The sequence below is a fragment of the Malania oleifera genome, chromosome 9 (assembly GCF_029873635.1).
Source record: "Malania oleifera isolate guangnan ecotype guangnan chromosome 9, ASM2987363v1, whole genome shotgun sequence".
Lineage (NCBI taxonomy): Eukaryota > Viridiplantae > Streptophyta > Magnoliopsida > Santalales > Ximeniaceae > Malania > Malania oleifera.
In genome coordinates, this window is record NC_080425.1 from 84812223 (window position 1) to 84824189 (window position 11967).

General features: G+C 32.5%; 2 non-coding genes across 2 annotated transcripts; both read left to right on the forward strand.

Annotated features, from left to right (window-relative positions):
* Positions 1–3009: 3009 nt before the first annotated feature.
* Positions 3010–3098, forward strand: LOC131165174 (small nucleolar RNA SNORD96 family). Its single transcript, XR_009139492.1, has one exon. It is a non-coding gene; the product is annotated as a small nucleolar RNA SNORD96 family (small nucleolar RNA).
* A 520-nt stretch (positions 3099–3618) lies between these two features.
* On the forward strand, positions 3619–3753 carry LOC131165163 (small nucleolar RNA snoR77). Its single transcript, XR_009139483.1, has one exon. It is a non-coding gene; the product is annotated as a small nucleolar RNA snoR77 (small nucleolar RNA).
* Positions 3754–11967: the final 8214 nt, after the last annotated feature.

An 11967-nucleotide genomic window follows, 5' to 3' on the forward strand; every position in this document is an offset into this window, starting at 1 on the left:
AACGGCAGCGGAAAATGGAGTCTAGCGATATCTTTCGATTTTCGATCGGGTGAAAATCCGTCACGAAACTGAAGAGAGAGGGAGAGAGAACGAGAGTAAAGAGAGAATTTCAGAGAGAGGGAGGCTCCTGCGCAGGATGCCTCTCTGCATCCTTTTCAAAGAAATCCTAAAGTTTGAAGCTTCAGGAACCATAATTTATAATAATATTAATAATAATATATTTTATTAATAAAAATAAAAATAAATTTTAATTATTTTTTTAAAATTCAATTAATTAATTATTATTTTTATTTATTATTTTTTGGAATCACTCTACTAATTTTGTATAGTCATTTTTGGGGTTATTACATATCAGCTCAATATAACCCATTTATACTAAATTTGCCCATATATGCATAAAAGATACAACATGAACTGCTGAATTAGCGTCGTCACGCTATCACCTACTCATACGACATGCTTCACCCCATGATAGGTTGTGCGGCCCGAAGGCTGAACTCAGCATATGGTTGGCCGACCATAGGTGAGTTAGAAAAATGTTATAAGTACGATGGGGCCCCCCGACATTGACCTCGGGGTAGTACTATGCCCAGGTCTCCAATCGACTATCCCATATCACATTTCCATCCCCATGTGATTGCACTCACTAGCAACATATAGCTATGGTACCGTACTCATAATATTACATTTCATATCCACAGGGTTCTAGAATCATATATGACAATTTACACAATAAAAACTGTATTATAACTTATTTCATATAAAACCTGACATTCAGGAAAACCCAACCCCCGACCGTTATATCAAAACTCGGCCCCCAACTGTTATATCAAAACTCAGCCCCCAGCCATTATATCAAAACTCAGCCCCTAGTTGTTATATCATATTGTATAATATCAGTAAAAACATTCTGCCCAGATATACCATTTAAAAATTGTTCTCATGTCACACAATTTTCATCTAATAATCATAAATAAATAAACTGATGGGGAAACATACAAGTTGCTAAAAATAGGGTCTTAACATCTCCAAGATTTTATTTAACTCAAACTACATATTTTATTGAAAATAGGAGATTTCAAACCAATCACGTTAGTTTTCCCCCAAAATGTATAAAAGTCCACACAACCCTTGTCATATACCCAATTCGTTCAGAAAATCATACATACCGTTTCTGTAAACATACACGCCAATTTAATCAGTCCATAATTCAAAAACAACTGACATAATATAATTTCCTTACTTGTTTTCTTGAAACTACGTCTACAGAATTCCAAAATTGTGCTTGCGGCCCTCACACGAATCCTGAATTCATAAATCCTAATTTAATCAACTCAATCCGAGGTAAAATACTATTTTAACATTCCTCAGGTCCACAAAATCCAAATAAATGATTAAACTACTAAAAATGTCAAATTTTCTAAATTCTCTAAATCCTCTAAATCTTACTCTAACATTGGAATGGTGTCTGGAAAGGCCAGCTCAAAAATCTACTCCGCTAGACTTGTAGAGAAATGCTCCTAGATCCTTGTGGTGACTTCCGACGTTGATTCGGGCAACAAACGATGAGAAATCAAAAAGAGAGAGGATGAGAGTTCATGGGTTAGAGAGAGAGAGAGAGAAAGAGAGAGAGAGATTTCATTTTCTAAAAATTATATCTTCTTTAACTTCTTTTATAAGCCATTAACCCGACCACCTTCGTCGACGAAAATGAGCATTTGTCGACGAGTTGTAGAAGCACATTCGTCGACGAAAAAGGGGTTCATCAACGAACCTTAAGCCTGATATTTATAGTCTCTTGGGATTCTTTCGTCGACGAGTAACAGAAGGGAACTCGTCGACGAAAACAGGGGATTCGTTGACGAGTCCTACTGCTTTGCAATTTTTAAAATTTTCTTACTTTTTTTCTTATTTATTTCTATTTTATTTTCTGAATTCGGGTTTCTACAAATTTGAAGATGATTTGCTAATATGACTAAAAAAAAAATCATTTTTTTGTTAGAATGCAAATCCATGTAACATCATATTAAATGTTTAGGAACTTGCATGCATCAAGTGTACAAGCATATGAAAAATCAAATTTCAAATGAAGTTAATGAGATTTTTGAAAAAAAAATTTTCACTTCTTCGTACAAACTTTTAATTTTTTTTTATAAAATTAAATCTAAAAAAAATGTCTTTTGATTATCAAATATACGACAAAGGATGCACAAAATTCAAATTTTCATGAATTTTTGGTCTCAAAACAACATGTAAAAGACGTACTAAAAACTTTGTAAAATTTTTTCAATTTTTTTAAAATTTAAATATAAAAAGTGTTCCGATCCTTTTGTGCTTTCATCCGTACGATGAGCATCCAACGGTCCACATTAAAGGCACCGCTCTATAAATAACCATCGCCCGCCTTCGATACGCATAATCTAAGAACTGTATGAGACGGCGATTAAATTAGGGTTAGGGTTTTGAAACTCCCCTGGAGAATCGTCTCTTAGCTGTAGTATCAGCCATTCGTCTTCCTTCACCCTTTAGGGTTAGGTTTTTGGTTGTTTCGCTAAGATATCCTCTTCTATTCCTCTTCCTTTTTCTTTCCCTTTAACTAAAGGATCTGGATGTTTTTCTTCTACCCGATCCAAAGATCCGTAGACGATCGATTCGATGCCCGATCGTCAGGCATCCATTGTTGTTTTATTTTAATGTTAAATCAAAATCGAAGTCCCTCCGCGACTTACGTTGTAAGTACTATCTTACATTATTTATTTTTGGGTCAAACAATCTGTGTTTGTGGATCCTAAATGAAAGTCGCAAAGAAAAGCTCGTCGACGTCGATGGTCCTTCCTCCAGGAAGCTCCTCCGTTGATGGGCAGCCTCATATTCCATCGCCTTGCGGAGCGGCGTCGCTGCATTGACCGCCTGGGACTTGCCATGAGGCAAACATTTCTCCCACTAGAATAACATTTTTCATGATTTGTCTTATTTTCGCTGCATTACACCAAAGCGGCATACAATCATTGGCCTGTGATGATAGCAATTGTCAAAACACCATCTTTCGGGACTGAATGGCTTTGAAGCCTTGCTGTTATTCTGCAATACTGAGGCCTGCTGCTGCTGCTCTCTGTCTCTACGTAATTACAAATATTCTGTGTTTCTGCTTTCTATTTATGTTTCCAAATTCATCTTGAACTTGTTTTTTAAAACACAATTGATTTTTTCATTTATTGCTTTTCCAAGAACGTTCGTAATCTTGCAATTAGCACACACCATTGTCTCCCCTCTAAATTAATTGATATCTCTTGATTTTTGGAAAGAAACACTATTTTTTCTTTTTGTGACAAATCTCAATAGAGTTAGGTAAAAAGTTCTTGAAATTTCAGAGGGGTCTGTTTAAAATTTTAGAATCTGTCCAAGGTGATTGTGTTTTACCTTGATTTTATCCAGGGTGCAGACCTTGCAGTCGTGTAGTTAGGCTTTGACATCATATCTATTAAACTAAAATGGCCTGGTTGACTCAAACTCAGGTTTCAACTTGCTAGGGCATGAAGAACTGTCACCTACCCCTTGTTTGTTGAACTTGCATTTTATTTACTGTGTTTCTATTCATTGAGTTTTGAGCAGTTATTCAGGCAACCTCCTTGCGATGGCAATGATGGTGTTAACCTGCTCATAAATTAATTCATCTTTTGCTCTTCAGACTCGCTGAGATGGTCTTTTATTTATTTCCATTCATGAAGCTGGTCTAGTATGCTGAAGAACATTTTGTTTTTGTATTCCTGATGAGTTTTGTATACATTTCCTATTATTCTTATTACTATTATTTTATTTATTTGCTTAATCCTTCTAATGATCTGATGTGCAACTTTGTTTTGTATAATAGATTAATCCTGTAATTAAAAACTAAGAAAAAAATTAATACTAATATGTAAAATTAAAATTTTATTTATCAATCATTTAATCTATTATATATTTTATACATTGATCTTCTCTTTATAATAATAATAATAATAATAAAATCCGAAAGTAATATTGGGACTCTTTTGGCTATCTTTTTCAGTAATTTGTTGATTTATTATGTTGTTGGTTCTTCTTCCTCATCATCAGTTTCTTGGGTTGCAATTCGTTGTCTTTGATGTCTGATTTTAGTTTTCTGCTTCTATCAAAAGTTTTTACTGTTTTTTGATTGAAAAGCAGAAAAGAAATCTGGGTTGGGACAAGCATCGCCAAATTTTGATTACAAAATTAGGTTGAGGCAGCTAATGTATTGTTGCTTCTTTTCTAATTTGAAAAGAAAAACAAATTCTAAAGCACAATAAGAGGAATAAAAATAAAAACAGAAGTTTTCCAAAAAAGAATTTTGTAGACTTGTCACTTTCTCTTTCGGGACAATATTTTAGTGGCATGGACCCTTGACATTAGGCTGAGTTTGCAGCAATGCATTGCCTCTACAAAATGAGAAGCTCCCAAAATCCCAAATACATGCATTGACAAGCCCTAAAATAAAGAGAATTACCACTAATGAGGTAGATGGAAAGCACAATGCAATCAATTTGCAAGATGCTGCTAGCAAGTCTTGGTTTCTTAACAACACTACTTGCCACATGCGAACTCTCGTCACGTAGAATTCAGTGTTATTTTTATGTATATTATAATATTAATTGTTAATGAAACATAATTCAACTCTAAAATGCAGAACTATGTATTTATCTAAATTAATATCAAAAATGAAAAATACTAATTCTATTAATAATATTATTTTAATATGATAATCATGTGTTATAAATATAAAGTAAGAGCAAGATTATTGTCAATAAAAAAATAATATTATACTATTCTTACTTTAAAAATATATGGATAGTAATTAAAATAACAGGTAACATAATTAATAATTAAATTACTACCTAACACATTAATATGATAAACATGTGTTATAAATATAAATTAAGAGCAAGATTATTGTTAATAAAAAAAATAATATTATACTATTCTTTAAAAATATATGAATAGTAATTAAAATAACAGATAACATAATTATTAATTAAATTACTACCTAAAAATAAATTATATATTATTTTATTATGCATTATAACTTAGTAATTATTAATAAAAATGTTATTAAATTCTAGAATGAATAAAAATAACTTAACGTTAGTTAAATTAAGATTTAGTTTAGTTATTAATACTATTTTTAACATATATTAACGTAATAATCATATGTTATAAATATACATTAATAATAAAGTTGTTTTAATTAATAAATGATATTATATTATTTTAGTTGATAGGAAATTAAATTTTAAAATTAATATAATTATCATTTAAAAATGCATATAATTATCATAATGCAATTTTGGATTGAACAAGAAGTACTTTATTAACATTAAATGTTAAAATTTTAAATTTAATTAATAATATTTTATCATAATTTAATATGATTGTAGTATGTTATAAATGTATATTAATAACAAAATTATTATTAATTAAAAAATAATCTTTATATTATTTTTTTGAATAATAGATATTTAAATTTTAATTATAAAAAAATAAAATAATGATTAATAAAGTTATTAATTAAAATATTTATATTTTTAATTTAAAATATGTTTAAAAATACTCATATGGTACCCTATTATTTTTAAATGCCACTTATTATAAAGACAACAATGAAACGAAATCTAAAAGAATTATGATATAGAAATTTATATTTCATAGAATTGTATTTAAAGAAAAAAAAAATTCCCTCAAAGAGAAAAAATAAAAAAATAAGAATCACCACACTTGCAAAGTTTATTATTTTATAGCTCATTGTGAATCAAATCATCAACTAACACTAAAGAAGGGAAAAAATAATTAGTAAAAGGAACAACTCAATTATTCATTCGAAAACCTTGAAGAATTGTAGCACAACATAATATCTTATAACAAATAAATAAACAAAACCAACCCTTAGTCCCACTAATTGGGGTAATTCTTTTTCTGTCAATTTATACAATCATAGACCATTTCTTTTAATAGATTCAAGGATATTAAATCCTTATTTACTATCTCCTTTTAAGTTATTTTAGGTTTACCTCTATCTCTTCTATTGTCTCTCTCAGTAACAAAGTCACTTTTCCTCATAGATGTGCTATAAGACCTACGTTATAAGTGTTTATACCATCTGAGTCGTTTTTTTCTTATCTTATCTTCTATAAGAGTTACACCTAAGTTATCAGGAATATGTTCATTCCTTTATTTATCATTCAATATTATACCACTCATCCATCTAAGCATTTTCATCTCGGCAACTTTTACTTTTTGGATATTATGTTTCTTTGTCGCTCAACATTCTGATCCATATAGCATAGTTAGTCTTATATTTGTCCTATAAAACTTCCCTTTTAATTTTAAGGGTATTTTACGATCAAATAGCACACTTGAAACACTTCTCTATTTTACCCAATCTGCTTTAATTCTATGCATTACATTATCTTCAATTTCTCATCCTGCTTACATAATAGATCTAACATATCGAAATTTATAAGCACTATTTATTTTTTCATTATCAAGTTTAACTTTTTTGTCTCCAATATTCCTCCTATCATTACTAAAATTGCATTTTATATATTCTGTTTTATTTCTACTTATCCTAAAGTCTCTAGATTTCAAAATTTCTCTCCATAATTCTAACTCAACCTCTACTTCGTCCCTAGTTTCATCAATTAATACAATATCATCTGCAAACAACATATATTATGAAACCTCCTTTCGAATACTTTTGGTTAATTGGTCCATCGCTAAAACAAAAAGATAAGAACTCAAAGCAGATTCTTGATGTACACTTATGGTAATTGGAAATTCTCTAGTTTTTTCATCTATAGTCATTACTCCATCGTACATATCCTTAATAACATCGATATACCTACAACAAATAACCTTTTTTTCTAAAACCCACCATAGAACTTCCCTAGGTATCCTATCATATACTTTCTCAAGGTCAATAAATATCATATGCAAGTTCCTCTTCTTTTTCCTAAACTTTTTCATTAATCTTCTCAAAAGATAAATAGTTTTAGTGGTAGATCTTCCAAGCATAAAAACAAATTGATTTTTTAAGATCTTCGTTTCTAATCTTAATATTTGTTTAGCTACTTTTTCTCATAGTTTCATCGTATGACTCATAAGTTTAATTCTACTATAGTTATTACAATTTTGAATATCTCCTTTATTTTTGTATATATGTATTAAAGTGTTTTTCCTTCATTCATCTAACATTTTCTTTGTTTTTATAATTGTGTTAAATAAATTAATTAACCATATAATTCCATTATCACCTAACTATTTCCAAATTTCAATCGAGATGTTATCCAATCCTATAGTTTTCCATTTTTCATCTTTTTTTAGTGCAAACTTAACTTCATAACTCTAATTTTGTGAATAAATCTTATATTTTTAGTCTTTTCTTCATTTGACAATTCTAAGTTTAAACCTTCCATTTGGTTTCCGTTAAACAACTTACTAAAGTAACTTTGTCATCTTTCTTTAATATATTCGTCCTTAACCAAGACAATATTATCCTCACTTTTTATACATTTTATATTTCTTAAGTCCTTACTCTTCCTTTCTCTAACTTTAGCAAGTTTAAATATATCTCTTTCTCCTTTTGTACCTAATCTATCATACAAACTATTAAATGATCTATATTTAGTTTCATTAACAGCCATTTTTTGCATTTTTTCTTACCTCATATTTTTCAAAGTTATCTTTGTTTCTACATTTTTGTCTCGTTTTATACCAAAATTTTTTTTGTTTTTAAGATTTTTTATACATCTTTATCTTTCTACCAACTTTCTTTGCTATTCAAGAATCTTCCCCTTGATTCACCTAAAATATTTTTGCTATTTTTTTTAATAGAACTAGCCAATTTATTCCAAAGAGTATTTGTATCTATCTCATCCTCAAAAGTCCAATCCCATCTATGATCATTTTATCTTTAAATTTTATTATATTTTTTCCTTTTAGGTCTCATCATCTAGTTCTTCTCCTACATTGGTTTATTTTATCCATTTTCTTCTATTTTTTAATACATATAAGACTCTATGTTGGGTGGTTAGACTTTCACTTGAAATAACTTTACAATCCTTGTATGATAAACGATCTACCTGTAAGAACCGAAAAATATAAATGGATTTCTGCAGATTTCGTCGACGAAATTCAGAGGTTCGTCGACAAAGAGAAGCCGAGAGGTCTGGAAAATTTTAAATATTAGACTTCGTCGATGAGGCTATCGACATCCGCGATGAAATCCTCGATTTTTCGTCGACGAAGGTACTTTTCGTCGACGAAAATCGGGCAGGTCAAAGGCTTATGAAAAAGGATATTGGGTTTCTTCTTCACTAAGTTTTTTTTTCTCTCTCTCTCTCTCTAAACTCTCTCTACTCTCTCTCTCTCTAGATTCCCTCGCCAATCGTTGATAGAATCAGAAATCCGAGGTTACCACGAGGATCGTGGAAGGATTCTCTACAACTTCTATGGATTGGAATCTCATTTTGGAAATTTTCAGGTTTCGGGCCAAAATCAAGGTAAGGCTTGGTTTTCATTTCTGATTCGGTATATGTGTAGTAGTATGGATTATAAGCATGTTTAGTATTGTGGTTTGTAGATTTCGGAGTCTCGGTTCGTAGTTTACGAGCCGTAGAGTTCGTGGTTTGGTTTCGGGTTGAGGTAAGGGGATTCTGTTTATATCAGTTCATTTTCGAAATTAGGATCGGCAAGCCTGTAGGTTACGATCGTATGTATGTTTTGACTACTTATTTGGGAAAATCTATCGGGTAAAAACACGGGATTTCGGGTTACAGTTTTCGAAAAAAATGGGGATTTCGGGTATCATCTCTTATTTGATTGGAAAATCATTTATGTTGTTTAAACTGTATTATTGAGGTGACCGTAATTCATATTTGCATAAACTGTGTACTTGAAATTGTAAACGATATGATTTGCCGTAAACCAAATAAGTGTGGTACGTGTGTATGTATGTATGTTGTTCCAGATATTTGTGAAAACAGCTATGTGGCGGCTTATTACCGTACGCTGAAATGTATAGGGACGCGAGTTCCAAAGTGATTCCAGCTTTTGTGAAAATCGGCTAGGGGCGGCTAACTACCGTACGTCAAAACGGCTAGGGGTGGCTAACTACCGTACGCTATAACAGCTAGGGGCGGCTAACTATTGTACGCTGTGCCCTGTAACGGTTAACTACCGTGGGCAAGAGTGACCGGCTCTATATCCGGGGTGCGAAATATCACCAAGAGTGGCCGGCTCTATATGCGGGATGCGAAATATCACCAGTATGATTCGGCTGGTCACCGAATGTAGCAACGGACCACAGTGGGCCTGGGTTGACGCAGCGTAGTTTGCACATGGTAACGTAATCGAGGTTAGATCAGGTGACCTTGTGTAGTTGCATATGTAGCAATGGATTCACTATTGGGCCTGAGTCGGAAACCTTCGTAGTTTAATGTGTTGGAACGTAACCGCTGTGAGACTAGGTGACTTGTGCAGTTGTGAGTAGTGTGACGACACTGACCATATGTATGTATGTATTTGAGTATCATATGAACTGGAATGATTTTGTGAAAATACTGGAACTATATGGAATTGTATGGAACGTGTTTTGAAACTGTACGTATGTGTTTCTTACTGTATCGTATGTATGTGTTATGAAGTATGAAAATGACACTGGTATGTCACACCCTTACTGAGAGGTGTCTCACCCCGAATATATACAAATATTTTTCAGGTCTTTCGGGTAGCCAAAACTAACATCCTAGCATCCGAAAGCGGGGGGTGTGTTTAGCTACTGTTAGTACCTGATAGGTACGAATTTTGTAACCGGGTTGTCCTGATGGATTTTGTAGACACTTGTGGTATGTATAGTATATGTAGGTATGTTTAACCCTATATGGTATAGACTCTGGTATGGTACAATTTGATGTAAAGAAAGACCGTATTTCGCTGCGTATATTGATGAGTATGGACATGTGTATGTATGTATATAGGGCATCCGTTACCCCACGGGATCGAACCCTCTTGTATATGGTATCATGTATGTTTTATATTGATACAAAGACAGGTTAGGTTACTTAATTCACCTCCAGGTCCCGTTTCCGGGTTCAGGGCGTGACACTACCCTTCTAATTAAAAATAAATAAATTTATTTGACTTCTATTTTGTTCACCTTTAAAGGTTATTAAGTGTTCTTCTCTCTTCTTAAAGTAAGTATTCATTATACTAAAATCATATGACATAACAAAGTTTAAGATCATCTCCCCAAAGTCATTTTTGTCTCCATATCCATATCCTCTATGTATCTTCTCATAATTTTTATTATCGCTTCCAACGTGTCCATTCAGATCTCCTCCTATAAATATTTTTTCAGTCCCTGGTATGCCTTGTATAATACTATCCATACCTTTCTAAAATTGTCTCAAGATTTTCTGCTAAGCCAACTTGAGGAGCATAAACACTAATGATATTTATTATCTCTTGTCCTAATACCATCTTGATTTTTATAATTCTATTCCTTACTCTAGTTACATCCATGTGGAATAAAGATTAAAAGTTAATGCAGCAGAAGATTGCACTAAATAACAAGAACTCTTATCTAATGACGCTAAAATGGCACCAGCCGCAAAATCATAAACATGAACAAACAAAAGGTGCCAACTTGCAGCAAAATCATAAACATGAACAAACAAAAAGTGCCAACTTGCTGCAAGATCATAAAGATGAACAAACAAGAAGTGCCAACTTTTCGGTAAGAGGGGCAGAAACTGATGCACCATCAGATCTGGTGCAGACAGACATCAGGAACGATTCAGGCATATGCTGAATAGATGAAGCTGCTCAGAATTTAGATTTAAAAATTACAAAGCTATATGGTTGAAGGATTCACAACATGCCGTCAAATGTTTATAACCAGTTACCCAAAAACTGACAAGTCAAAAAGGGAATTATTTTACTAAACAATTTGAAGGAGTGAAAAATTATTATGAAAAGAGTATTTGTTATGATGTAAGAAAAAAATACAAGACAGAAAAAGCACTAGGTATAATAAGAAAAAAGCATGTGAAATAAAAAAAGAAATACAAATAGAGAGAAAAATGTACATTCTAGTTTAGCAAAGCTCTGATCTGAATTACCTTGCAAATGGATGGGTCTTCTCCGGTAGCTTGACAAAGATGATGCTTAGGTCAAAATATCCCTAAAAAAATTCTTGATTTCTTACTATGAGAGAGATGATCAATTGGTAGAGGACTTCACCAAAACCCTAATGTCCTTGGCATATTTCCACCGTCTTGACTGATCCTAACCCCACCAATCTCCCCTTCCACAGAGATTTCTGAACAATATAAAGAACCGAGTAGAATTAATGAGTTAAAAATAAAACTGATAAGAAAGAGAAGCCAGAGAGCATGCTCAAACCATCTATTCCAACCCCCTCCCCCCCCAACTCTCTTTCCCACCAATCACACGAAGGAACATGATGAAGCATAATGATGAGGTCTAGTAGAGAAGCACAATGGCTAGCAACGTATCATCCTGAGCAACTCTGCCAGCACATTCTTCTTGGAAACCAGCAAACCAAGGTTCACATCATCAGATCTCTTTAGCAATCTTCAAAGATTCCTTCTTAGCTCTGAAAATTCGGCTATTTCTTTCCATCAAAATGCCGTAAAAGCTCCTAAAGCAGCTGTTTCACTGCACCGCAGCCATCTATTCAAACCATTCCCCTCAAAATGATCCCATAATAATTAACTTCATCATTTCAAGCACCTGCCAAAACAATAATTCCCCAAAATTCCATCACCTCTTTTATATTTTTCCGAGAAGTGCAGAGCATACTTGCAGTCATCTTCCCAAGATGAGGACTGTCACACAGGTCTAGCATATTCAGCTCCATTGATAACAGCTCTAACATTACCAACTATGAGACCC